Source organism: Pelodiscus sinensis, chromosome 2 (assembly GCF_049634645.1).
Source record: "Pelodiscus sinensis isolate JC-2024 chromosome 2, ASM4963464v1, whole genome shotgun sequence".
Classification (NCBI taxonomy): Eukaryota; Metazoa; Chordata; order Testudines; family Trionychidae; genus Pelodiscus; species Pelodiscus sinensis.
In genome coordinates this window covers 140927914-140955180 of record NC_134712.1, presented here as the reverse complement: position 1 = coordinate 140955180, position 27267 = coordinate 140927914, and the positions used below count along the sequence as shown (strand labels likewise).

At 41.1% G+C, this 27267-nt stretch overlaps 1 long non-coding RNA gene across 1 annotated transcript in view; it reads left to right on the top strand.

Moving 5' to 3' along the window:
• The first annotated feature begins 7222 nt into the window (after positions 1 to 7222).
• Positions 7223 to 27267, top strand: part of LOC142826785 (uncharacterized) — a 36867-nt gene continuing 16822 nt past the window's right edge. Inside the window, exons 1-2 of the long non-coding RNA XR_012901023.1 lie at positions 7223 to 7407; positions 11454 to 11547. This is a non-coding gene — a long non-coding RNA (uncharacterized LOC142826785). The remainder of the gene's footprint in view (positions 7408 to 11453; positions 11548 to 27267) is intronic.

Sequence of the window (27267 nt, the reverse complement as noted above, 5' to 3'; positions counted from 1 at the left end):
CTCTGACCCAGGCTTCTGGACATCCATCCATAGACATTCCTGTGCCTGGTGCAGAGATCTTAGAGGTTTGCCTCATCTCCTCACATCTCTATGAGATCCAGGATCTCCATCCCAGTCTAGGATGGGGTCCTCCACCTCCAGGCAGGGGCTTGGGAGGTGGCTGGAGCTGTACTCACAGCCGTGGGGGACTCATATTGAGCACAATGGTCTGCATAGCAGCAGGGCAGGCAGAACTGGGCCTTCTGTGTGCCACACCCTGTTTCCCCTGTGGCTTCATCTTTAAAACCTGCAGGGGATGGGGAACTATAGAATCCTGATGAGTGTGGACAGAGTGGCCACCAGGATACCTGTGGGAAGCCCTGGAGGCCAGTTATTTTGAAATAACCACAACCGTTCTGTCTACACACACCATATTTCAAAATAACTATTTCAAAATAGGTGTTATTCCTTGTAAAATGAGGGTTACAAAATCTGGAGTAAGACACCCGTTATTTCTAAATTATTCTGAAATAACTCGTTAGCTGTGTAGATGCTCACCTAGTTATTTCAAAATAATGCTGCTGTGTTGACATGCCCTATGGCATACAGCTGCTGCTGGTGCAAAGTCATGTAGGCAGCTGGTTAAATTTGCTTTCTGACCTCTTTGCATGGACATAGCAGCACAAAGCTGCCAGTGTGGACTAAAGCAGTGGTCCCAACCTTTCGTGGCTGCTGGGCGCCAGGCGGCGGGGCCACTCACGCGCCGGGCATTCGGAGGCAGGGCCACTCATGTGCCATGCTTCTGGGGGTTGAGCCATGCATGTGACGCGTGCCCGGGGCAGAGGCCGCCCATGCGCCCCGCACCTGGGGCTGGCACTATGCATGTGCTGCACACTGGGGGCGGGGCCAGCCCATATGTTTTGGCAGGCGCACATAAATGCCCCGGCGAGCACCATGGCGCCCGCGGGCACCGTGTTGGGAACCACTGGATTAAAGAATAAGTCATCCTCCTGTGTACACTGCATCACCTATATTGGAGTGCAACTTTTAATATATCTCAGTGAATTGTCCATGAAAAAGAAAGAAAAAGGAGTCAGGGAGAAAAACAAAGCCTAGCTTAGCACTTCTAACTTTTCTCTGTAATCTGATATAAATATATAGCTGGCTTTGGGTGCATACAATACAGTGAAAGGAAGGTGAGGTTCATGTAGCCAGTGGAGGATTTGGATGCCCCAGATCATTATGGCATCAGCATATTCTCGGGCGGAAGGGGTAGAGCTGGGGCTAGCCTCCCCCAGTGCTGCCTGGAGTGTGCCAATGAAAGGTTCTAAGAGTGATTTAAAGGTCCGGAGCCGCTGGCTGCCATTGTTGCCGCAATACCGGTGGCATCAGCCAGGAGCCTGAGGCCCTTTTAAATCACTGGGAGCTTGGCACCTGCCCCCTTTGCACCTTTCTGTCAGCAGGCTTGGCTGCCTGGCAGCATTTTGTGCCCTTCCAAAATACCACAGTTAGGAAAATTCAAACTTTTTAAAACCAGGAAATGCACAGTGTGAATGCACACCTACCCAATTCTAATTCTGTTTCCATGAAGGTGGCCAAACAACTGGAAATTTTCTACAGACACTCCAGTGTCATTCACTGTGTCCAGGCTAGCTATACTGAATAGTGGAGATATTTGTTTGAGCAGCTTGGCAGAGCATTAATGCAGACATGAGGAAATCTGAGAGACTGTGTCCCTGTCTGTGTATGTGTATTTGAAGAAGCCCCTCTCCTTGCCCCGCCCCCCAGGTTCAGTGCTGTGGAAAGAGTCTTTTGAGTCCAGTGCAAAGACTCAAATCTGGGACCTGGTACCATCCCCCCACCACAAAACCCCACAAACTATCTCATTAATTGGTTCATCCCAGTGTATTTTCCTTACTTCTGAATTATCTGTACAAATAACTGCCATATCATTTAACCTTTCCTGCCCCATGGACATTCTTCAACAGGTAATGATTAATTTTAGCTTGCTGAAATTTCTTTCATTAGCAGCCACAGTTACTGGAAGGCAACAAAAATAGTCACTGCTCTTTCTGCGTTAGGGAACCTTGCACCTAACAAACTTTCTTGAATAAAGCTCAGGAGATCAATGGGCATCTTAGTTTCCTACTCATCCTTAAAGAGAGGCAACTGTGCAAATTGCTGAGCAGCTCAATTTTGTTCTCAGAATTTTCAGAGTTTGACTGCTTGCTAAATTTCAAGCATGCCATCTTAGATCTTTGCTGCCTAGACTTTTCAGTTACTTGCCTGTCAAAAAAGCAAACCTTATGCTTATTCTATCATAATTATGCAGCTTATTGCCTAATTGAGTTAATATTGTGCCTAAGATGGGGCTGAAATCCTATCACTGATGGTTTTGGGGGTTGGGGAAGTGGCTCTTCTGACCCTTTGTGCTTTGCAAGTTTGCTTGGCATTACTTTCTTCTTCTGAGATCATTTATTTTGAAATGGCTAAATGGCTATGCCTAGTGCATCAGCCTTCAAAACAGCCTTTAGTGTCTTTATAAATACTAAACCCAAGCAACGAAAAAAAATTCTGAAATGTTTGTTTGCAAGCTGCTAGCTTCCAACTTAAGTTATGGTGTAAGAGGGTGTGAAGCCTTGATCTTGTGTACTGTGTCAGGAAGACCACAAGCCTAACTTGTAGTGAAAGGACTGCCTTTACCCCTGACTGACCATCTTGTTGTGCATTTGAATGTAATGTTAATATTCTTTTTCAATATATCCCAATGACTAGTAAAGCAGAAAACAGAATGTATAATCTTCAAACAATTCCAAACAATAGAACTACGTGGGTAACATAGGGTATCATGTGAACAGAAAGTTGTGTAGACATTAAGATTCATTGGATAGTGATCAATGGGTCAATGTGTAGTTGGCAGTCAGAGCCCAGTGAAATACCCCAGGGATTTGTCCTAGGGGCAGTTATGTTTTACATCTTCATTAATGATTTGGATGATAGGTTGAATTGTACCCTCAACAAATTCACAGATGCCTCCAAGCTGGGGGAGATGTGGATACATTGAAGCGTAGGGACAAGATCCAGAGTGACCTAGGTTTAAATAGTGAACACAGCCAATCAGAGGGCCACAGGATGCTAGCATTCCAGACCCTTTGTGTGGTACTTCCTGCAGTGCCTAATCGCCTCAGTGGTCCTTTGGGTGTAGCCCGCATGCCTTCCCTGCTGTGATATAGGAATGACAGATGTTCTGCCTCTGCAGGTGCAGATTCTAGTCTCAAAGATCCTTATACATTCTTTCCTAAATTGCATAACCCTATCTCAGGGGATTTTTTTTGTATTACTCTCACAATTATTTGACAGAAAGAAATCCAAGCTTAGATCTAAAAAAAATTCCTCCTTTTTTTCTTACTTTTCAGCATATCAAGGGGCTTCATTAAACTATATAAAACTGAAGTGTTATGATAAAGCACTTTTGTTCTTGAATCAAACAATAGCAAATATTTTACACTCTGGCTCTGAAGCAGTAATTAACTAATAGATGCTATGCATACATGTTATGTGACTGTAAAGCACAATCATCTAAAAAGCTAGCTGAATGATTTACATTTTGCTTTGAAGATGATCGTGAATTGCAATCACACAAATTTAATGCTAGTAAACATACCGTTGTATTTGCAATTTTTTTTTGAGGGGGGTTTATTTCCTGTAATTTTTTTTCGATGTGCGTAATTTAGTAGATATATTGTATGCCTAGAATTTCAGTTGAAGTTTACATTCATTTTCATTATATAAATGATTTATATACGATGTGATAAAGTCATTCTTACCAATGTTGTGTACCCACTTATTGCTCAAATAGTCCCATTGTAATCCAGGATTGCAGAATTGGGCCCTTAGTTGATTATATAATTACTGCAGTTAGTATGCAATTAGAAAATTCTGTTTTACAATCCAACCTTTTCACCTTTATTATCATTAATTAAAAGATTGGATTTAATTTCATGTTTCAATAAATGTTTTATCTACTTCCGTTGGCAGGGTTTAGATTGGCAATATTTTATCTGGTATGTGTTTGCAGGCTTTGGGCTATATTGTGCAACCCTTTATTCAGGACAGTGAGCACTTACTCAGGCAGTCTAATTGAAATCAGTGGGAATATTCATATGAATAAATCTCGCCAAAGTGAGTAAGGGATGTATGAATTACTTCTACTACTCTTTTCACTTGCATTAATTTTTTATAAGCAATGTTTGAGGCCCAGTGTTTTACAGGCAAAGTTTTTAATGCTATTTTTTGCACGCACACTATTTTTGTTTTTGCTGTGTTTTAGTTGCTATATTTTTCCCGTGTTCTTTTTTCTGTTGTGCACTAACATGGATTTCTCCCTAAAATCCACGAGGAAGGAAAAAGAGATGAATTACACAAAACTTCTTATTCTTTTTTGATGGCTAGGCAGCAGTTATGAGGTGAAATTCAGACAAAACAGAAAAAACGCATTGCCTTCCTTGTGTCCATTCACACTGCTGCTAGGATCATTTGCCTCACTCACCATTCAGCTAATAGCATCCTTTTCTTTGCATCCCTCAACTAGTTCCTAGTCCTCCATTGAATCAAATAGAAGATCTTTGTTTTCAACTGTATGGTACTTCTCCAGTAAGCCTTACCCTTTTTATCAGAGCCAATGAATTCTTCTGCCTTCACAGATATCAGCACTGACTGCCAGCTTGTCTATATTTCTTTTAAGTACCTTTGTGCTTTCTTCAGCCACGCTCAGTCATTATTTGCACCAGGGGAGCTATTTCAGATTTTGGTGGGGGCGGGAGGGAGTGTGTGACCTGTGCATGCCATGATGAGGGGAGAAGAGAGCGAGAGCATGACTAAGGACAGAGGCTTCAGATGTGTTACTGAGCATGCTCAGTACAAGCCAAGCACCAAATGGGGAGGAGGGGAACCAAACCCATCTGCCCTCCTCCACCCATCCACACATTATCTCAATCCAGAGGCTACCAAGGCACTGGAAAACTCGACTTTTCTTGACAGACAACTTAGCAGTTAGCTGACATGAGCACTGTATCTAATTCCTATATAAAAAGACAATTAAATAAATATTAGACCCATTCAGCTGTAGCACTAACATATTCTGATATCTTGTGGCAAATCATTTAAGGGACACTGGTTAGCCTTAAAATTTTAATGTATATTCTTACTTTGTTACTAACTCTGTGGAGAGAGAGACCCTGTCAGGAGTCATGGGCTCTGGGCTGTGTCTCAGCTCTGGAAGGGGAGTGGGATCTAGTGGATTACAGCAAGGAGGCAGATACATTTCAGCTCTATATAAACATCAGAATGGCCATACTGGGCCAGACCAATGTTCTTCTAGCCCAGTATCCTGTCTTCCAACAGTGGCCAATGTCAGATGCTTCAGAAGGCATGAACAGAAGATGCAATCAACATGATCCATCCCCAGTCTCCCATTCCCAGCTTCTGGCAAAGAGAATCTAGAGACACCATCCCTGCCCATTCTGGCTAGTAGCCATTGATGGACCTGTCCTCCTTGGACTTATCTTGTTCTTATTGGAACCCTGTTAGAGTTTGGGCTTTTCCACCATCTCCTGGGAAAGAGTTCCACAAGTTAATTGTGGAAATAATAATTTATTTTGTTTTATTTAAATCTGCTGCCTCTACATTTAATTGGGTCAGCTTCTTGTGTTATGTTAGTGAAGGAATAAATAATATTTCCTTATTCTATTTTTCCATATAGTTCATTTCTAAGCTGAAAAGTCCCAGTTTTGTTAATCTCTCCTCATATGGAAGCTGTTCCTTACCTCTAATCATTTCTGTTGCCCTTTCTGAACCTTTTCCAAATACAATATATCCTTTTTTTAGATGGGTTGATCAGATCTGCATACAGTATTCAATATGTGGGCATACAATGACTTTATGTAGAGGCAATATAGTATTTTGTCTTATTATCTATTCCTTTTCCTATTGATTCCCAATATTCTGTTAGCTTTTTCATTTTTAGACTGCCACTGCACATTGAGCAGTTGTTTTCAGAGAACTATCTACAATGATTCTAAGATCTCTTTCTTGAGTGGTAACGGCTACTTTGTATCTTCAGTTAGGATTATATTTTATATTATATTTGCACTCATCTGCCTTCGTGTTGCCCAATCACTCAATTTTGTGAAATCCCTTTGTAGCTCTTTGCAATCAGCTTTCTATTAGTTCCTGTTCACTCCTTTTTCCAGAACTTTTGTTAGTTTAACACAGTAATCCAAATGCAAATCCCAGCAGCACAATGCTCATTCCTACTCCCCCCTCCCATCTTTTAAGTGGAGTACCAGGCAATGTTTTCATGATGATCTAAGAATCCTTCAATTTTTGGAATACCCAGCCTTTTGTTACTCTTAATCACCCTGCCTCTCTCTTTTTATAACAAACTCCCTGCCCCAAAGGCAAAGCTGCAAACAGCTCAAACTCTGTTGAATTGAAGAACGGCCTCTGGAGTCAGGGCATGCAGCTTTAAGCAGATCTCAAATATGAAAATCAAGGGGGTTCAAACTCAGGAGGGGGGATACTGTCCCCCCCAACCTCCCATAAATTGCACCCTTGATTTACACACAGGACAGAAACTTGTCTCTTCCTTCCTTTCTGTCATTAGCTGCTGCATCTATCTGCTTTATTGTTTTGATAATAACTAATCTGCCCTCTTTGTTAGGAGTTCTTTTTAAGATTTCTGTTGAGGGCTTCATTTCCTTGAACCAGTAGTTTTCCATTGAGCATCTTCATGTGGGTGTCTGTGTGTTGGCATCCAGAATGAAAGACCAAGATATGTCCAGTGTTTCCTTTTCTTTCTAGTGGTCCCAGTGGCAATTTCTTGAATCTTTTCATTAGCGATGAAGTCTCTCAATCCAATGCCCAGAAACTTTTGTAGGCATCTCTTGTCAAAGACTTCCAGTTTTCTAGCTAACATTTTGTATGAGATCTCAAGTTCTCACAGATTTATGTTAGCACCAAGACTGCATGTGCATTACAATTTTTCAATTTTGTTTTGGTTCTCTATGTGGCTATAGATCCTCTTAATAGTTACTGGCAAGTAGGTGAAAAGGATTTACAAGTATCTCCTGAGTTTGGTGTGAGTCAGTCATCAGTAACATTGTGAAATGTATGTACAAATATTACGCAAGGAGTTATGTATATATATTGACACTATGTTCTTAAATCTGTGTCTGGTGGGTTAGTCACCACCAAAAGTGAAAAACAGCTTTTCTGTCAAACAAGAGGTGTTCATTCACCAATTTGTTTACATGTAAATGGAGTATTTTCTCATTCACAATAAGTCAGCTATCACCAGTCTGAACTGAATTCAAATGAAGGATTGTAGCAACTTCGGGAAGAACTTAACAGGAAGAGAGAGACATCAGGGTGAGAAAATCTTGCAGGGGACTGCAGAGCTTTGCTTTACTGTATTTGGGAGGGAGAGAGAAAACACTTGGGCAGCATCCCTCATGTAGAAAGCAAATGGACAGCAGATTTGCTTCATGAAGTATGGTCTCAGTTAGGCTTAGATGAGAACACTGGACAGGACTGTGGATAAAATGAGTTTCTTTATATGGGAATTAAGTTTAATCACTAGAAAGCTATTTATAATTTTCTTTTATATGTAATCATTTGATTCGCTCCCTGTCACCTGAATCTCTGTTCTTTGATAATAACGTTATTCTTGTTTTTACTATACATATACCTACACACTGTGGGATTTAAGCAAGGTGGTGGTTCTGAGCTGAATCTTATAAACTGGTGTACCCTGTCCCCTTAGAAACAGCAGACTTGTCAAGATGGCACGTTTAAAGTGAATAAGGAGCTGGATACTGCAGGGAATGCACTATGTATTTAGGGGCTGGGTTGTGTCTATGCTGCCTGTTCAGAGAGAAAAGCCAGCAGCAGCCTGGGAGGCAGTGCTTGTGCTGTCAGACATTATTGGTTTTAGAGAGCTGATCCAGAGCAGGCACAGACAAGACTGTTTTATGCTAAAGGCAAGTGGTGGTGAGGTGCCTCACAACGCAGAGTACACCTGGGAAGCCTCACATTGGGAATTTCTCACAGAAGTCTTTTGCTTTCAGTTCTTTACCGACTGCTTTTCTTTGCTACTCTCTGGCTGCACCTAGACTGGCAAGTTTTTCTGCAAAAGCAACTGCTTTTGCGGAAAAACTTGCCAGCTGTCTACACTGGCCGCTTGAATTTCTGCAAGAACTCTGACAATCTCATGTAAGATTATCAGTGTTCTTGCGGAAATGCTATGCTGCTCCCATTCGGGCAAAAGCCCTCTTGCGTAAATGCTTTTGCACAAGAGGGCCAGTGTAGACAACGCGGTATTGTTTTGAGCAAAAAAGCCCCGATTGCAAAAATGGCGATCGGGGCTTTCTTGCGCAAAACCAAGTCTAGATTGGCATGGACGCTTTTCTGCAAAGAGTGCTTTTGCGGAAAGCTTTCGTGCCAATCTAGACGCTCTTTTCCGCAAATGCTTTTAATGGAAAAACATTTCCGTTAAAAGCATTTGTGGAAAATCATGCCAGTCTAGACATAGCCTCTGTGTACAGTTGATTTTTCTCAGCTTTAATTTCATTTAGGAGATTTAAAGATTAAAGTCACCACTGCCATCTTCTCCTTGCCCTTGAATCTTTGCAGAGATCAACTGGACTTAATCCCAGACCTGCAGGAGTACCTGGCAACCCACAGCCCCACAACCATGCCTAGCAATTCATAAGCCACAGAATTTCAGTGCAAGGGGAGCTTCTGCCTTGAGAGCTCTTGCAGACAGTGGTCTGATTCCCAATTTTGTCACTGACTCCTGGCTTGGCCCTCAAATTGACTCTAAACCCTGATATTGGCTCTGATCCCCGGCTTCAGTTCCAGAATCCAGAATTTAGCTACATCAACATCAGATGCCTATTGCAGGCTGTTACACAGAAAAAAATGGGAAACTACAGAACCCAGGCTCTGTAAGGGTGACCATTCTGCTCAGATGCTGGGATAGCCATCCCCCAGCTTCGTCCCCCCCCTCCCTTCCTACTGAAATACATCCAAGGCATGGAGAGCTCTCATCACATTTACAAATCCAGTTTTGGTTTCACATCCCAGGAAACCCCATCAAATACTCTTTTAGTGGGCATATGTGGATAATTTTACAGATGCTGAAAGCACAAGCCTTAAGCAATGCACTGGAGCAAAATAGGTCCCCTTAGCTCGTAGACACTATACATATAATTTTGGTTCTCAGGCCCCGTCACCCTTGAAATGTTACTCTTGGAAGTTGTTATTCAGGACCACTGAGAGATTCTACAATCAGAACAATCCATTCACCATAATTCTTGTCATCCCATGCCTGGCCAATCATGACCTGCATCTCCTTTGGTGTGAAGAGAAATTCAGTTGCCTGTCAGCAAGTTTACCTTAGTGCACCATCAGATAAATTCTGTCTTCAGGATGCAACTCTCCAGTCCAAATCCAGTATGACAGTGAGGAAACTGCATGCCCAGGCTCTGACGCATTGGGACCCCCATCAGAACTGACTCTTACTTTTCCCTCCAAATAACATGATTATATGGATGTTTTTGAGATTATATGGATGTTTTTGAGAATGTGGATGCCCTACCACCACACCATTACTACAATTGTCTAATTGTGCTGCTACCTAGAACCTAGAAATACCTTTTGGCTACACCTGTGCTTTGCTCCCAGTTCTTTTCATTAAAAAGAAACAGGGGACCCTTTGTTTATGTGGATTACTAGGCCCTCAACCAGCTAACCATCAGAAACTGCTACTATCTCCCATTCATTCGGGAATTCTTGGACCGCATACAATCAGCCCAGGTGTTTATCAATCTCAACCTGTGAGGAGTCTATTACCTGATGTGGATCTGTGCAGAGTATGGATGAAAAAATGGTCTTTTGAACCAGTGTAGGTACCATGAATGTTTGTTAATGCCATTCAGTCTTACATATACCCCAATGAACATTTCAGCACTTTTCACTTTTGTATTTCATGACATCTTTGACCGGAATATCATAGTCTATCTATTTTCTTGGAGAGACCAAGCAACACACTCAACATATCCATTCAGTTCTGGATTATCTCTAGTGACATTGCCTACATGCAAAGCTGAAGAAAAACAGTTCCAACAAGCTCTCCAGGGAGTTCTCAGGTAACATCTTGTCCCCTGAGAGCTGAATGGAGTCCAGGAAGCTAGATGCTGTTTGCACTTGGACAGACCTCCATAACATCAAGGAACTGCAAAATTTCCTAGGGTTCACTAACTTTAATATGTATTTTATGCTTGGGTTTTTGGACCTGGTAGCCCTCTGTTTGGACAGAGCTCCTCTACAAACTAACCTCCTTTATCTCACCTCTGGAGGCACAACAGACATTCATGCAACTCAAGATGGTCGTCACCAGCACTCCAATCCTGACTCATCCCAGCTCATTATAGGTCTTTGTCTTTGAGATCAAAGCCACAGATGTTGCAATTGGGGTAATACTTTCCCAAAGATATGGCTACCAATGGCACCTGCTCCCTTGTGCCTATTATTCTTGGAAGCTCACACCAGCAGAATAAAATTACAAGATTTTAGGTAATGTGCATCTAGGATTCAAAACTGCCTTTGGCAAAAGTTACCACCACTTCAAAGGTGCCCAACACCCAATAAAAGAAACACAAATCATCAAAATTGGAGTATATCTGTTCTTCACATGCTTTAATTTTGCCTTTACCTATCACCCTGGAACTCAGAACAAGGCAGCTGCCACCTTGTCAATAAAAGGTGAATACTTCCCTGACCATCACTGTTCCCATATGGAGTCATTGCACATCCTCAAGCCCCATCATTTTCTGTATGCTGCCATTCTCCAAGACCTCCAGTCCCTAATCTATTAATCTGTGAAGGAGGGATCTTTTTCCAGGTACAACACCAGGTGACTGCTTGCTTTATGTCAAAGGACACATACATTTGTGATGGTCCATAGCTCTGTATTTACCACTTCCACACCATTATGATAATCTTGGTATAATATATGCCTTGTGAGATCTCATTTGAAACTTATAACTCACTGCTAAATGTTGCCCTAACAAAATGTATGGAGTGTAAAGTTATTAGATTCTACGGTATAATGTTATTTGAAATAGTCCAAGCCTGGAGAGTGGCCAAATCAGTTCCCCAGTGACAAAAGACAAGCTGATGCCTCTGTTAGGTGTAAAAAAAGGTTAAATGTGCCATCATCTGCTTAAGTGGTTATTCATTGGCAGGAAAGGGACACGGGGTAAAAATCTTCATCTTAGTAAGAAACAGCTTGGGATTCCCACTTCTTTTCTCTCCTGACCTCAGCTAGAGGTGCTTCTCAAAGATGGGGAAAGAACCTGTAAGAAGAGAGAGCAGATGCCCTATATCATTCCTCCCCTTCTCTCTGTCCTCAGCATCCTTGACATCTGAAGAACAAAGGAAGCAGTATTGGACCCAGGGAGGGCTCCTGTCTGAAAGAAGTTCAGCCAGTGGTACTGATGAAACGTGGTGAGAGAGACCTTGCTTTGATTTCGCTTCAGTTTGTTAACTTAGGCATTCGTTCTGTTTCACTTTTATTTTTTCTTATAATCCATGCTAACTTTTAAGCTTCATTGCTTGCATTCACTTTAAATCTATTTCTTTGTCATTCATGAATTTGTCTTATTGCTTTATCCAAGTCAGTGTGTGTGAACAGAAGTGTTTGGGAAACTCCATTTGGGATAACAGGGTGTGTGCATTTCATTTTCTATTAATAAAATGAAGGATTTTATATAAGCTCCAGGAGAGAGATAGACAGCACAAGAGGTACATTTCTGGAGAAATGTTGGGACTGGTAGTTCGATGGTGTTGCTCTGTACTGTAATTCAAGGCTGGATACAGAACTCAGATGATATAACCGGGAGTAGCTTAATTTTGCTGAAGTCTGTGTGTTGACCAGGACCCAGGCAATGCATGGGGATGGGGTGCATGTGGGTGTACCCCTCTCCCCCATCCCAGGCAGGACGACCAGAGCTGGCAGGCTGCACCACCATCACCCCTCCCTCCCTGATTCAAGATGTAGGCTGAGCTTCTGGCCACTCTGGGGAGTGCTAAGAAAAGGTGAGTGAGGAGGGGTGGAGCAAGGGTGTGGCAGGATGGGTAGAGGTGGAGCTGGTGATGCCCTCCTTCCTCTGCCACATGTCACCACTGGACTAGGAGTATAGATCTCACAGCCACACAGGGTAAAAGGCGCCCCAAGTTTGAAATCTGAGGGGATACAGCTGCTCATCAGTCTAGATTATACCCAACATCCCCAATTGGAGGTTCCATGGCTCTATAATGACTCTCCACTAGCTGGCTACATAGGCCATCTCAAGACTTATTGCTTGTTCCCTTTCTCCTGTGTCCAGCAACTCACTCCTACATCAATTTCTTCAAGATATATGTTCACACCAAGAAAGCATACACAAAGACACTCAACATCCTAATGACTTTAGAAACCCTTTGTAGACACTGGGCAGCCATTACTGTGCATTTTATAGTCAAGCTTCCCATGTCTGATGGGAACACATAGTTGTTCTTACAGTGGTGAATTAGCTAAATGCAATGGTACACTTTGCTCCCAATACTCATTTGCCTTCCACAGAAGAAATGGCCCAGCTCCTGGTAATATATCTTAACTATCTTTAGGAGCTCTCAGCATAGATCATGTCTAACCAAGGTTCACAATCCGTTTCATGGTTTTGGTGCAAAATGCTACAGTTGCTCGAAGTCTATGTTCATACATCCTCTGCTTACCATTTACAAACTGATGACCAGTCTGTAAGAGTAAATGAGGTTATATAACAATATCTCCTGTGCTTTATGAATTATTGCCATTACTAGTGAGCCCTTCTGCCCCAAGCTGACTTTGCCTATAACGTAATCAAACATATCTTCACCGCACAGAGTCACTTTTATGTGAACTTTGGATTCCATTCCCATCTCCAGTTACCCTTACAAAGCCCACAGCTGCTAACTTCATCTGGAAGATCAATGAGATCCAAAAGGAGCTTAAAACACATCTTAAAAATGCAAAGAAGGACTACAAATGACATTGGAAAGGCCCAGAATTTGTTGTGATACAAAAGGTGCAGCTGTTTGTGCAACACCTCTTCTAGGTGATCAACCTTATTACTTCAACTCCAACTACTCAGATCTTTCTGGGTACACACTGTGTTTCATGTGTCTGTACTAAAGTCACACCTTGACATCACTTTTGTGCATCAAACCTCCTCCTCTCCCAGTGCAGGTTTAGGGTTATGATGAATATATGGTCATTGACATACTGGACTTGAAAATAAAATATGGCTTCCTCTAGTATCTCATCAATGAGGAGATAACAGCCCTGAGGTATAATCCTAGGAGCTAGCAGCATTCCATGTCTTTGAAACCCACCAAGAAAAACCTGTCTAGGACACCCCTATCCAGATTTGTAGATAGAAGAAACATCAGGATTTTATTCTAAGCCTGCAAGGCAACTATGTTCCACACACTGTTACCCAGAACAGCTATAAATGACCCCACTCCATTAATTTACAAACGGTGAACACCAAAGTAAGTTCTACCTTGGGTAATGTGGCCATTGGTTCAGCAATCTCTGATTGGTTTTTTATCCTTCAGAAGCCCTGGGGCGGGTGGTGGGGAGAGGGACAGGGAAACACCAGCAACTGTCCAGACAGCAATGCAGATCTCTAGCAAGCTATCGTAACTGCCTTCCTTGTTCTGGTATTGACCTCAACTCTGACTTGAATTCTGACTCCAGATTGGCCACTTGGACTCAGTACCTACTATTGGGCCCCAGCCTGATTCCAGACTCTGTCTCTAATGCTTATCTTATCTCCCAACTCCGGTACGACCCTCAACTTGATTGCTGACTCTTGATTCTAGTTCTGACCCTTGGCTTCAGTTCTGAAATCTTGAGTTCCTGCCATTAGCTCTGTCTGCTTTTGGCCAGGATCCTGACAATGTTGTGTAGTTTGTTAATTAAAAACCATAATAAGCTGTAAAAACAGAAATGTCATCATGTGTAACCATAGTGACCCCTCACCCCCACATGGGTCATCAGGGATCCTAGATATCCATGATTAAAAATACCAAAATTCTCTGGTTAAAAAACCCAACAGCCATAAAAATCCATGGTTTTCCATGGTAAGAATGAAATACTGAACTTTTGTTTCCCTAGCAACAACATATCTAGGTATCAGTTGAATACAATATTTTGTTGATATATTTACAATTTTTAAGCAAGTGTGAAGCCCACCAGTCATTATAATAAAATAAAATTAATAGAACTCTATGCTTATGTTCTATATTTTTGCAGCATTGTATTTCTACCATTTGTCTCAGAAAAAAATTGAAGGAAGACCATGTCCTCTTTCCCAGAGCTGAGAGAGTCAGGGGAAATGGCTCTAGGACTGCAGCCTACTTTGGTCAGGGGAATTAGATTGTGTAGCTTTGTGACCTTGTGTGTGTTTGAGCAGTAAAATTATGCCTTAAGGCCCTGATCTCTGAGCACAATTTACTATTCAAAACACACAAATGCCAGATTAGCACAAAGCCAAGCTCTTCCCTCGATCCAAGCAGTCTTTCCTCTTCAACATGGAAAGAATACATGTCCCTTTCTTCTATTCCCTGCTGAATCCTGGGACAGGCAGGCAGCTTGCCACCTTTTCCTGACTGTTGCACCCTCATCAAGCACTGGTTCTTTCCATATCTGGTGAGAAATCTTACTAGCTGACAACCCTTGGTGGGTTGTCAGAAGGACAGAAAAAAGACATATTGCTGGCACCACAGCAATTCCCTCAAATTTCAAGTCCCTGCCCCAAATCATGGAGGAACTACAGACTCCCAATACAATGGCTACAAGAATTGTTTATTCATATTTTTAATATTGGCAAAACAGCATATTTTCTCTTAAATTTATGATTTGAAGTGTCTGTACCATGGTGTTTTTGTTAATAAAAGAATTGAACAGGCAAACATCTGATATGAAAAATTTCAGCCTCAATGGCTGAAGTTTGACAAGGTTATCATAAGTAGAGACTAGGACTTTAATGGAAAGAGTTAGGTAGCCTTAACTATAAGAGTCACTGCCAGACCCACTACAACACAATACATAATTAAGAAATTTGTATTGGGTGGGATATGATCGTCATGTACATAGGATTCATGGTAAAAACAAAGGCTGAAGCCAGTGGAGTTCTACCCAATTTTGGATTCTTTTGCTAATATTTTGCACAATCTTGCTATTTAAAATTCAGCTTTGCCGCTCCATTAAAGATACAAAGAAAGGCCAAACAATCTCAAAATTGGGCATAGATATTTCCCCCCTCTCTTCCCCAATCAGAAACAAAAGCCACAATCACAGATGAATAATACAAAGAGAAAGAGAAAGATAAATATCTGATTAATCTTCTCATGTAGCACATGCAACATATTTATGGAAATTTATTTAAAATATTTTTGCAAAGCTGTCCACAAATAATGATTTCTACTGATGGCCATTGTTAAGAAGTTAGATTTTTTTTTTTAATTGGATGGACCGTTCAAGAAAAATATAGTAAAATAGAGACAAATGGTTTACTCCCTGGTTCAAATATAAGTAGTCTTATGCATCCTGTCTGACTTCGTATGACTAGCCCTGGACAAAGCTGTTTGGAATGTCAATTGCTCCATCTATTTACTGGAAAAAATAAAAGGCAATGATAAATTATTTGATGAGATGAAGCATCATATTTATTTTAACCCTGAAAACTTTTGTACAGAAAATTTAATGCTAAGAATGTGCACTGTATTCTGTTCAGTCTTACTGATGTACTTTGAATATTTCCTATATGCTAGGTATATAAACGTATGAGCATTTTGCTTATACGTTTTCATATGTGATGCACCTAGTCCTATTATAATATTCATCTGTTGAGGTCTATGATTAGACTGAAAAGAGCATAATATACAAAATGAAATACTAGGGCAGGGGTTGGCAATCTCAGCTCATCAGGGTAATCCATTGGCAGGCAGCGAGACATTTTGCTAATGTTGACCATCCACAGACATGACCCTTGGCAGCTCCAAATGGCTGTGAAAAGTGAACCTTTTGCCAACTCCTGTACTAGGGGGTTGGGGTTTTTTTTTATGTCAGGTGATATATTTTTGCAATGCCGTTAGAAAAATGCTTAAAACTTAATTTACTATAATTTTACTAGCTCTCCAATCAAATGTACTGATAATTGTTCTCTAAAATATTTATATAGGAAAAAGACAGAAAGAGTGAGAGAGATGTCCACATATGTTGCCAAAGAGTCAGTATGGTTGCTAATGACCCAATGAAACATTAAACACTTACAGGTCATGCTGGCAAAAGCAGAGCAACTGAAAGTGTCTTATAATAATAATGGCACTTTGTAGTTGAAATGAAATGGTGTCTACAATCAGGAGTGTGGGAGTTTTTCCTTTTAAATGTTATAATTAGTTGTGAAACCAGATGTCTTCCTCAGAGCTTCTATTATCTTGTTTGGTATCTGTTGCAGGGTGCTAAGAACAGGTACAGTATTTTGTAATCAATATGTTAGTGTTAATCTCCATATCATGTAGCTTTGTATGTGTCTCAGCCACTCAAAATAAGCCCTTGAAATTGGAGCCACTACTTTGTTATCTGGATTACTCAGTAAGACATGGAAAATTTACATATGTAATATGGCTTATATTGATATCTCTGTATGTTGATTATTATTTCCAGCAACAGTTACATCTTTCCATTTTTAGATAAATTCCATTGTTTATAGGTTTCATTAAATGTCTGTTTTTCCCCAAAATTCTAATGTTAAAGTAATAAAACCCTTAGAATACAGTGATGGCTTCTTATAGGGAAATCATTTTCTCACAGAAAAACTGGTAAAAGATGGGGCATTATTAGATATGCTAAAGCATGCACTCTGCACTTCCTAGCTCTTCAAATAGCCCCACTTAGAATAGTCTGAGTTTCCAGGTGGTAGCTTTCAGGGTGTATGAGCCGCTGCCCAAATCCCTGCCCAAAATGTCCTTTGAAGACCTATCTAAGGTATATGTCCATCTGTAATGGGGTGGCACCCGCCTCCCAGAAGCACCCCAGATAAGTGTGTGTGCCTGGCCTCTCTCAGTTCGAAGCCTCTTCCACAACTCAGCTCTCCAGCTAAGTCAGACATTTCCTGTGTAACGTACACAAACCCCTTCCAGCATACACATCTAATAGGGACCCATCTGGGTGCCCCTATAGTGTCCCTCGGTCTGTTCCCCACTCCATCAGAGAGTGGTTCCCCCAGGGCTTCCCTTTCTGCAGACAGCATCCTCTGTCTTGCCTCAGGGTTTTATCTCAGAGTCCCAACATAGTCCATCAGGCTCCAATAAGCTTTCCAGATGGAGCTATCTACAGTGCTGTCACTCTCTTAGCCAGCCAGTCACTGGTTTATATATCCTGAGGTCTCTAGAGGAAGTGACTGACTCTGGTCCTACAGCTCCTTTCATATGGCCTTCCTGGCCCCTCCTGATTGGCCACTTTATAGCCCCTCAGGCTTGCTTGGAAGACCTTTCTATTATCTTTCTGAGGCAGGGTATACAGGACCACAGGATTTTCAACAGGGGACCTCTGGGCTTGGTCTACTCCATCATACCCCCATTACTATAGCACTGGAGTGTCTCACCATCTTTCATGTATTTATCCAAACAACATGTCTGTGAAACACCAAAGAACTATCATCCCCATTTTACAGATGGGAGGGACACTGAAGCATAGGGAGGTTATGTGATGTGCCCAACGTTACACAGGAAGTTTGTGGCACAATAAGGGCTTAAAGCCTAGTATGCTATGTCCTAGGCTAGTCCCTATCTTCAGACCTTCCTTCTTATCTTGGACCTATCTCTAGAAATTGAGTACCACTGGCTATAAAGTTTCCAGTTCCCATCTCATGCCTTGCCTAGCAACAAGTTGCTCAGTCCTGTTTCTGCCTGGGTCTCTGAGACCAAGCTACTGCTATCTTACCTAATTTCTGTTCTTGTTATGATGCCATGTTCCTTGTTCCTGCTTCCTCATTCTGATCCCAGTCGCTGCTTCTGGCTTTGACCTTGGCATGAGGAAAAATCAATTTTATTCTAGCTACACTAAATTCCTTCTACCTTAGACGTGCCACTAAAACTAAAATTTTGGCAGGTGGCCTCTTTTTCCCCAGGATTCCTGATTTGTGATACTTGTGCCTGATTTGCACAAGTGACATGAGTGGGAGCTGTGTTAGTCACTAGCACTGAGTTCTGTAGAAATGACCACACAGTGAAGAGTCAAGAGGGCATAAGTTTTAATGCTGGATCTGCCGCTGATTCACTGTGGTGTGTCTACACTAGGAAATTATTCTGAAATAACTTATTTCAAAATAATAACTCCCGAAATAACAAAATCAAAATACTGTGTCCCCGCTACAGGGGAGCCTCACAATTAGTTCAAAACAGGCTCCATTATTGTGAATGTACTATCTCAACTTAGAAGCACTGGGGAGTAATTGCTTCAAATTACTCTGGGGAGTAGTTATTTCAAAGTAGCAGCAGTGGAGTGCCCACATTAATGCTATTTCAAAATAACTATTTCAAAATAAGCATTATTCCCTGAGGAAAACAGGTGTACAGATTTCAAAATAACTGGCCCATTACTCTGAAATAACGGGCTTGGTAGTGTAGACACTCCACTTATTATTTCAAAATAAGGGGGGTTATTTCAAAACTAATTTCGATAAGGGCTGTGTGACTTCAGGCAAGCCTCTTTCTCTTGTCTCAGTTTCCCCTCTATCAGATAAGGACAACAGCACTTTCTTGATTTGCAAGGGAGTTACATTAATGGAGTTATCTTTGCATAAAAACAACACATGGTCTGGTAGTACTTAATAGATTAACAAAACATGTAAGTGGTATCATGAGCTTTCGTAGGCACAGCCCACTTCTTCATATGACTAGAGTTTTGAGTTTAGGATGTGCAGACTCAAAATAAATAGGAAAGAAGTGGGGGGAGGAGATTAATGTGTGTGTGCAATTCAGATATCATAGTGATTACAAAAAAGCTCGTATGGCAATTAATAATTCTGTATTTGGTGAAGGATTCGGATAAAGTGCAGTAGATAAGGTGTGGGCCAGAAGTTGAACTGTGATTATTAAAAAATCCAACTCCTTTCTAATTCACTGATAACTGTGCATCATGTGAAAAAAATAGTATGTGATCATACAATTAAAGATTATGTTTAAAAAAGGGATGGATTCAAGGTGTATACAAATTTTAAAATAGGGCTTTTTGTGACTTTTTGTGTACATGACTTTGCAACTTGAACAACTTTCTTTTAACGTAGTTTGTGTAATAAGATGTGTGTGTAAAAAAAGCTAAGATTTAACTATTGATACTTTTAGTTAAAGGCATGAACAGATCATGGCCAATAAGAGCTCCATGACTTTTACTAAAAATACCCCTAACTAAATCTCATGTGCTGGGTGGTAGAGTGATCCCACAGTTGCTGCTGCTCTAGTGGGCACCACTGCTTCCCAGGGGCATTCTCCAGGGCCCTGCCTTAGTTGGGGAGACACCAAGCCCTCTGTTCTGGGTGGCCCTGAAGGCAGCCTGGGGTGGGAGAACCAGTACGGAGTGCTTCTGGTGGTGCTACCCCTCCCCTTCCACCCTAGGAAGCACAGAGCTACCCCCCTCCCACCCCCACACACACACATCTTGCCCAGGGGCCCAGCAAGTCTGTTGGTGCCCCTGGGAGGTGCTTTCCAGAATCTTCCCAATTCTGTCTCTGGGGGTGAGAGGGTGCCTGGAACCCCATTGCTACTGTTGCTCCAGGTGTTCGGGGGGGGGAGGGGACACACCACAAAGCCTCAGGGACATTCCACCATTGCTTCTGGACTGGTTGGTGGGTGGCTTCCTGGGGTCCTATTGCCACAGATGTGTGTACTGGGCAGGGGGAGGTGCAGCCAGGGATATCACCACTACTACCGCAGCACCCAGAATCAGCTGTCTGGGGCAGCCCAAGCAGTGGCCAGTGAGACTATCTTAGCTGCTCGGGTGCTCTTCGAGCCTTCTGAACATCTCCAGATTTGGGATTTCAAAAATTATTTTTATCACAGCAATGCAAAGAGACCCCCAACCACAAATGGAGTTACATTGTGCCGGGCACTGTTCAAACTGTTGTTGGAGGCAGAAGCTGTCTGAATCTTGACTTGACCAAGGTCATGCTGCAGGTTTCTCAGTAAAAACAGGGCTACAAATATGGGGGGGGGTGGAAACTCTGGTAAGTTTACTAGCATAGGTGTAGGGGTTTTTATATATTTTATCTATAGTCCTTTTTACCTTGAGAATAGAATAGGCTTGCATAGAAAGCGTTGTATGGTACTTGTAAGTAACTATAGCAATTTTACCTGTTACCATCTCTGAGGCGAAAGCAAGCAGGTGTCGTTGGGCAACCTACCTATAGTGGGAACCATACAATTAGGGCAGGAATTGTGGAGCGTAGCAATACCCTGGTCAAACAGGAAAGAGATGTGTGGATCACCACTCAAGGGAGGTGATGGCCAAGGGACCCAAATGCCTGAGAGAGGATGGTCTTGCTGGACCTCTGGGGAGAAACACAAATACAGTAGCTATGAACTGTCACAAATACAAACTAGTGAAGCTTTAATAAGCACACCACCACCACATAGGGGGAATGGATTTTACTAGCTGAGTGATGTATGGTGTGTCAGCAAAAAAAAATTTTTAACAAGAGAATAGAAGTGGAGTCCTTGAGATCAGTGAACCCTCTGATAGAGATCCTGCTCTTTATACAGTTAGAGTATGTCTACACTAGCCCCCTACTTCGAACTAGGGTGGCTAATGTAGGCATTCGAAGTTGCAAATGAAGCCTGGGATTTCAATATCCCGGGCTTTATTTGCATCTTCCCATCCAGGAGCCATTTTTAAATCCCCTTAGTCTGATCTAACTGCCCGCGGCTACACGCAGCAGTCAAATGTTAACTCGAACTAAGACCTTAGTTTGAGTTAACTGTTACACCTCATTCCACGAGATTTAACAGTTCCACGAGGTATAACAGTTAACTCGAACTAAGGACTTAGTTCAAATTAACATTTGACTGCCGCGTGTAGCCGCGGGCAGTTAGTTCGGACTAAGGGGATTTAAAAATGGTGCCAGATGGGAAAATGCAAATAAAGCCCAGGATATTTAAATCCCAGGCTTCATTTGCAACTTCAAATGCCTATATTAGCCTCCCTAGTTCGAACTAGAGGGCTAGTGTAGACATACCCTATGCCATTAATTTGTCTAAATCCTGGGTTTTTTAAAAGAAAATCTGGCAGGAATAGATAAAGAGATAAAAAGACAAAAGAAAATTCATACATAGAAATAAAAAAGTTAAAAATTTGAAAATTAAAAATTTGAAGATGAAAAGAAATGAAATTGAAATTGAACATTTTGAGATTTTTAATCAATCAAGAAGCTACTTCTGTGAATAATAAGATCTTCATAAAAATGGTTCTTCACAAAAGCAAAATTCTAGGTAGTTGTGTCCAATTCTTTGTGAAATTTCCCCATAGCTGTTGTGGACATCTTAAATGTAAAAATCTGGGAAATATATACACAAAAGCATTGTGTTGTGTTCCAGTTAATGTTAGGTACACATAACTCATGAAACACAGAATGACATAAGCAAGGAGATGAAAAGTTATAATAGTTAACAGTACATTCCCTCTACTCTTTCACTGGAGACACAGAGCTCGTCACTTAAACAACCATTACATATCAACACTATTCCAATAGAGTTGCCAGCTTTCAATAATGAATTTGATTTTCAAGATCTGTGCTGGCAGGCTAGTTGGGGAGAAGTCTGGTATATTTGAATGATAGTGGGGAAATAGTGGGCTTGGGGAGATACTACAGATGAGCAAATCACCTTGAAAAACATAGGTCCTTCTTCCAAATATGCACCCATTTCTAGAACTGAATTTGCACCATACAATTTTAAGACTCTAAAATACATGGATATATTTTTTCTACTGCCTATTTGTACCTGGGATAGGATCAAAAGAAGTGGAATTCCACAAGAAAGATTTTTCTTGAAAGTCCCATTTTGAAGATTCAAAGTATTTGGATAGTTTAAGGGAAGCTTCAGGTAAGTATCAAAACTTTGGGGCTATTATTTCAACTAACATGTAACTTTCAATGATCTGAAGTTCAGCTGTCACCTGTAATATGAACTCAAAGTTTAGACTTTGTAAAGGCAAGAGCAGTAGGGAACAAGTACAAACATAAAAAGGTACATTTATATCAGACAATTTGTGCTTTCATAAGTGTATCTGAAATTTTAAAAAGTCTGAATACTGGGATTTATTTTTGTAAGAGTTGCTTTACATAATTACTATGGGTTCATATTAGAAAGAAAATGGTTTAAGCTTACTCAAGGTCTGATATCAAAAGCTACAAATTAAACGTGCTGTTAAATATGGAAGACATGTCCAGGCTTGGGAAAGCCTCTTTAAGAAATGATTCATCACACGTTTGAAGATGGAATGGGCATGAGAGATTTTTCACAGACATAAAAGTTAATAACTAGCAGAGTTGTAAAACATGTTTATATTAATGCTGTGTGAACATCTTAGCATACTTTAAAATGGAATAATTCTGGAACCAATTTGTACAAGTATAGTTTTTAACAAAAATTTCTTGTAATTGAAAAGACAGTCAAGCACTTTTATAAACTCATTAAATTTGGTATAACAACTCTCTTCTGACTGTTTGCTTAATGAACACAGTCATTTTCACTTCCCTGTCTTTCACCCTCTATGTGCTCTTCACATTTAACCTATACTTAAATATTTAACACTTAAACACACAACCTTGCTCTTGCCTAAAGTGAAATCAAACTTCTAATCTACCTATGTCTAGGTCTGGTCTGAGGAGACACTAATTTCCCATAATACCAAATAAAAGGGGCTGACATGTTAGTCATATTGGATTGATCAGAGCAAAGAATTCTGTATGTTCCTGGGAATTATTTCATCTTTGACTCTTTCAGAGGCTATATTTTATTAATTCCAAGAAACCTACAGGCCTATATCCTGTGCGATTAGCTAAATCAAGTTAGTATGGGTAGGTGTAACCTTTGGCTTAGATAAATGGCCTACCAGCTGCGCCTCAACTTTGGGAAATTGAATGCAGAACCAAACAAAGAACAGAAGATGTTTATGTCTGGAAAAGACTGGTAAACACAGAATACACCACAGAATATAGAAGTTGCAAGTAGGGACAAAGGTAACAGTTTTGGGAGTAAGATAATCAGTGTTAATACATATGAATGTGTGTCATAATGTGTTAACCCAGTGTTTCTCAAACTGTGCTCCGCAGAGCCCCAGGGCTCTGCGAGACATCTCCAGGGGCCCTGCGAGGTTGACAAACTGGAAACATCGATAGGTACAACACATACAATCAGTGGACTGCTGGGGCTCCGCATAAATTTTTACGCATGTAAAAGGCTCTGGAGCCCAAAAAGTTTGAGAACCGCTGTATTAACCTATAAAGCAGAAGTACTTGAAGATGTGTTATGGTAAGGAAATAAGATTTGGGCATGGTAGTTTGGGCCTGGATTAAACAGTGCCAGGATCCTATAAAACAACCATGGTAGAGATGGCAGGGATTCCTTCACTCTTTCGTTTTTTTCTGCTTCCTTTTATCAAGCTATTAGCTCAGCTTTTGCATTATAGTTTAGCCAGTCACCATTCTGCCTGTTTGAACCATTGAATTCATTGGGCCTGCCAGGGTTGTGGCTGGTCCTCTTGTCACATATCACCAGGTCTTCAGAGATAGGTGAGAGTATGTTAGGTTCAGTAGTCCTTTGTAATTGAAATGTTACTACCAGGAGTCATAGAACTGTATTACTGTTTTGTAACCTTATGTTTTATAACAGTTGTCTATTTATTCCTATCCTTTGTTTCCTATCATTTCACTAGATACTAATCCACGAGAGGACCTTCCTGGTTATCACATGATAGCTATGAGTCTCAACGTTCTTTAGGGAGGAACCTTAACAAAGGCTCTCTGAAAATCTAAGGACACTGTATCCACTAGATCTCCTTTGTCCATATTCTTGTTGACCCGCTCAAAGAATTCCAGTAGATTGGTCAAATATGATTTCTCTTAACAAAAACCATGTTGACTCTTCCACAACAAATTATGTTTATCTATGTGTCTAACAATTTTGTTCTTTAGTTTTTACCAGTTTGCTCCATACTGAAGTCAGGACTACTGGCCTATAATCGCCAGGATCATCTCCCATGCCCACTATAAAATTAGACATCACGTTAGCTATCATCTTTTTTTTTAGTACAGAAATTGATTTAAATTATATATTACAAACCACAGTTAGTAGTTCTGCAGTTTCACATTTGCGTCCCTTCAGAATTCATGGGTAAATACCAGCTGACTTATTACTGTTTAATTTTTCAGGCTGTTCCAAAACCTATTGTTATAATACCTCAATCTGGGACAGTTTCTCAGATTTGTCACCTAAAAAGAATTGTCATGATTGGAATTCTTCCTAAAATCTTCACCCACAAAAACCAATACAAAGAATTCATTTAGGTTTTCCGCAACTGCCTCATAGTACTTGAGTGCTCATTTAGCATCTCTGTTGTCCAGCAACTTCCTGCTTCGAATATACTTAAATATTTTCATGCTATTACTTTTTGAGTATTTGGCTAGCTGTTCTTCAAATTATTTTTTTTGGCCTTCCTAATTATATTTTTACACTTCATTTCTGAGAGTTTATGCTTCTTCCTATTTTCTTCACTATGAGTATGTCTAGACTACATGCCTCTGGCGACAGAGGCATGTAGATTAGGCTACCTGGCATAGGAAAATGAAGCGGCGATTTAAATAATCGCCTCTTCATTTAAATTCAATTGGCTATCGCGCTGAGCCGATCAGCTGTTTGTTGGCTCAACATGCTAGTCTGGACGCTCCGCAGTCGACATCAAAGGCATTTGTCGACCGCCCCGGTAAACCTCATTCCACGAGGCATAACGGGGCGGTCGACAAATGCCTTTGATGTCGACCGCGGAGTGTTCAGACTAGTGTGCTGAGCCGACAAACAGCTGATCAGCTCAGTGTGGCAGCCATTTTAATTTAAATGAAGTGGCGATTATTTAAATTGCTGCTTCATTTTCCTATGCCGGGTAGCCTAATCCACATGTCTCTGTTGCCAGAGGCATGTAGTCTAGACATACGCTGTGATTTAACTTTCGCTTTTTAAAGGATGCCTTTTTGCCTGATTCTTTTAACTTTATTGTTTAGCCACAGTGGAGCATTTATTTTGTTTTCTTACTATTTTTAAATTTGGGGGTATACATTTAAATCGAGGTTATATTATTGTGTCTTTAAAAAGTTTCTATTCCGCTTGCAGGGATTTCACTTTTGGTGCTGTACCTTTTAATTTCTGTTAACTCATTTTTGTAGAATGCAAAGCAAAACTATTTGAAAGTCTAATTGCCTTTATATATAGAAAGGGTTTTTTCCCCTTACTATCTAGCCTAGTTCTCCCTTGCAGCAGCTTAAGGCCATTACTTTTTGTCGTATTTTCAGCGGATAGGAAGAACAATTGATCTGTGTCCTCTGTATAACAACCCTTAATGAATTTGAAGACTATTATCAGGTCCCTTCTCAGTCTTCTTTTCTCAAGATAAAACATGGCCAGTTTTTTTTACACTTTCTTCATAAATCATGTTTTTTAAAAACCTTTCATCATTTTTGTTGCTCTTCTCTGTATTCTTTCCAAATAAGCTGCATCTTTCCTGAAGCATGCCATGAAGAATCCAGCTGAGGCCTCATCAGTGTCCAACAAAGTTGGACAATTATCTTCTGAGTCTTAGATACAGAACTCTAAATAATACTTCCCAGAATGGTTCATTGATATCCTCTGTGCAGTTATGTATTTCTCTCCAGATGGGCATACCCCTGTCCCTTACTCTCAACTGGAAGGATAGACAAGAACACATACGCTGCCTTGACTTCTTCACCTTCATTTCAGAAAACTTTTAGTCATCTCTTATCTGTTTAGAATCATAGCAAGAAGTATCATTAGTGCCCACGTAGATGAGCAGCATGGGGGTGAAGCTTAGAAGTGGGGAATGAGCCTGCACAACTTTTCCATAATCTTTCAGTTGTGGGTTCCAGTCAGGCAGCACATTGTATGTTGGGTTTTTTTTTTCTGTTTTCAAATATAATGTTAGGGAAGTTGACTACTTTGAACACTGTTAGTGGCCTTTGGACATCTTTTGGTCCCTTCTGGCCCTAAACACTATGGGTATGTCTACACTACCCCGCTAGTTCGAACTAGCGAGGTAATGTAGGCATACCGCACTTGCAAATGAAGCCCGGGATTTGAATTTCCCGGGCTTCATTTGCATAAACCGGGCGCCGCCATTTTTAAATCCCGGCTAGTTCGAACCCCGTGTCGTGCGGCTATACGCAGCTCGGAGTAGCTAGTTCAGATTAGGAAGCCTAATCCGAACTAGCTACTCTGTGCCGCGTGTAGCCGCGCAGCACGGGGTTCGAACTAGCCGGGATTTAAAAATGGCGGCGCCCAGTTTATGCAAATGAAGCCCGGGAAATTCAAATCCCGGGCTTCATTTGCAAGTGCGGTATGCCTACATTACCCTCCTAGTTCGAATTAGGAGGGTAGTGTAGACATACCCTATGACACTGTACCTCCATTAATATACAGTACACATAGCAAGTATCCAGAACAGTCAACACCAAGGTTCCCTCTAAGCTGTTGAGCAACACAGCCCTACAGCTGCTTAATCAGCCCCGCCCAGTCAGAGGCTCAGGGCTTTGCGCATGGAGTGGGTGGGAAGCTTAGAGGGAACCTTGGTCAACACTGCACCTTAGATTTGAGAATATAAAGGGTTCCATCTAAGCATTTGATGTTACGTTTTAAATATAATATGCCTTCATTAATGTCAGGGTTAGGATGAAAATAGCCAAATACATCACAAAAAGCAAATGGTACCATTTTCCAGTAAAACCATATGAGGAGCTATTGGCAAAGGGTCCAATGTAAAACATTATATGGAGTAAGAAGGAGTCCTTTGTATACCCAGGTACATATTTGCAGTTAAAATATGCTTCAGTTAACTCACTAATCTGCAGTTCACAT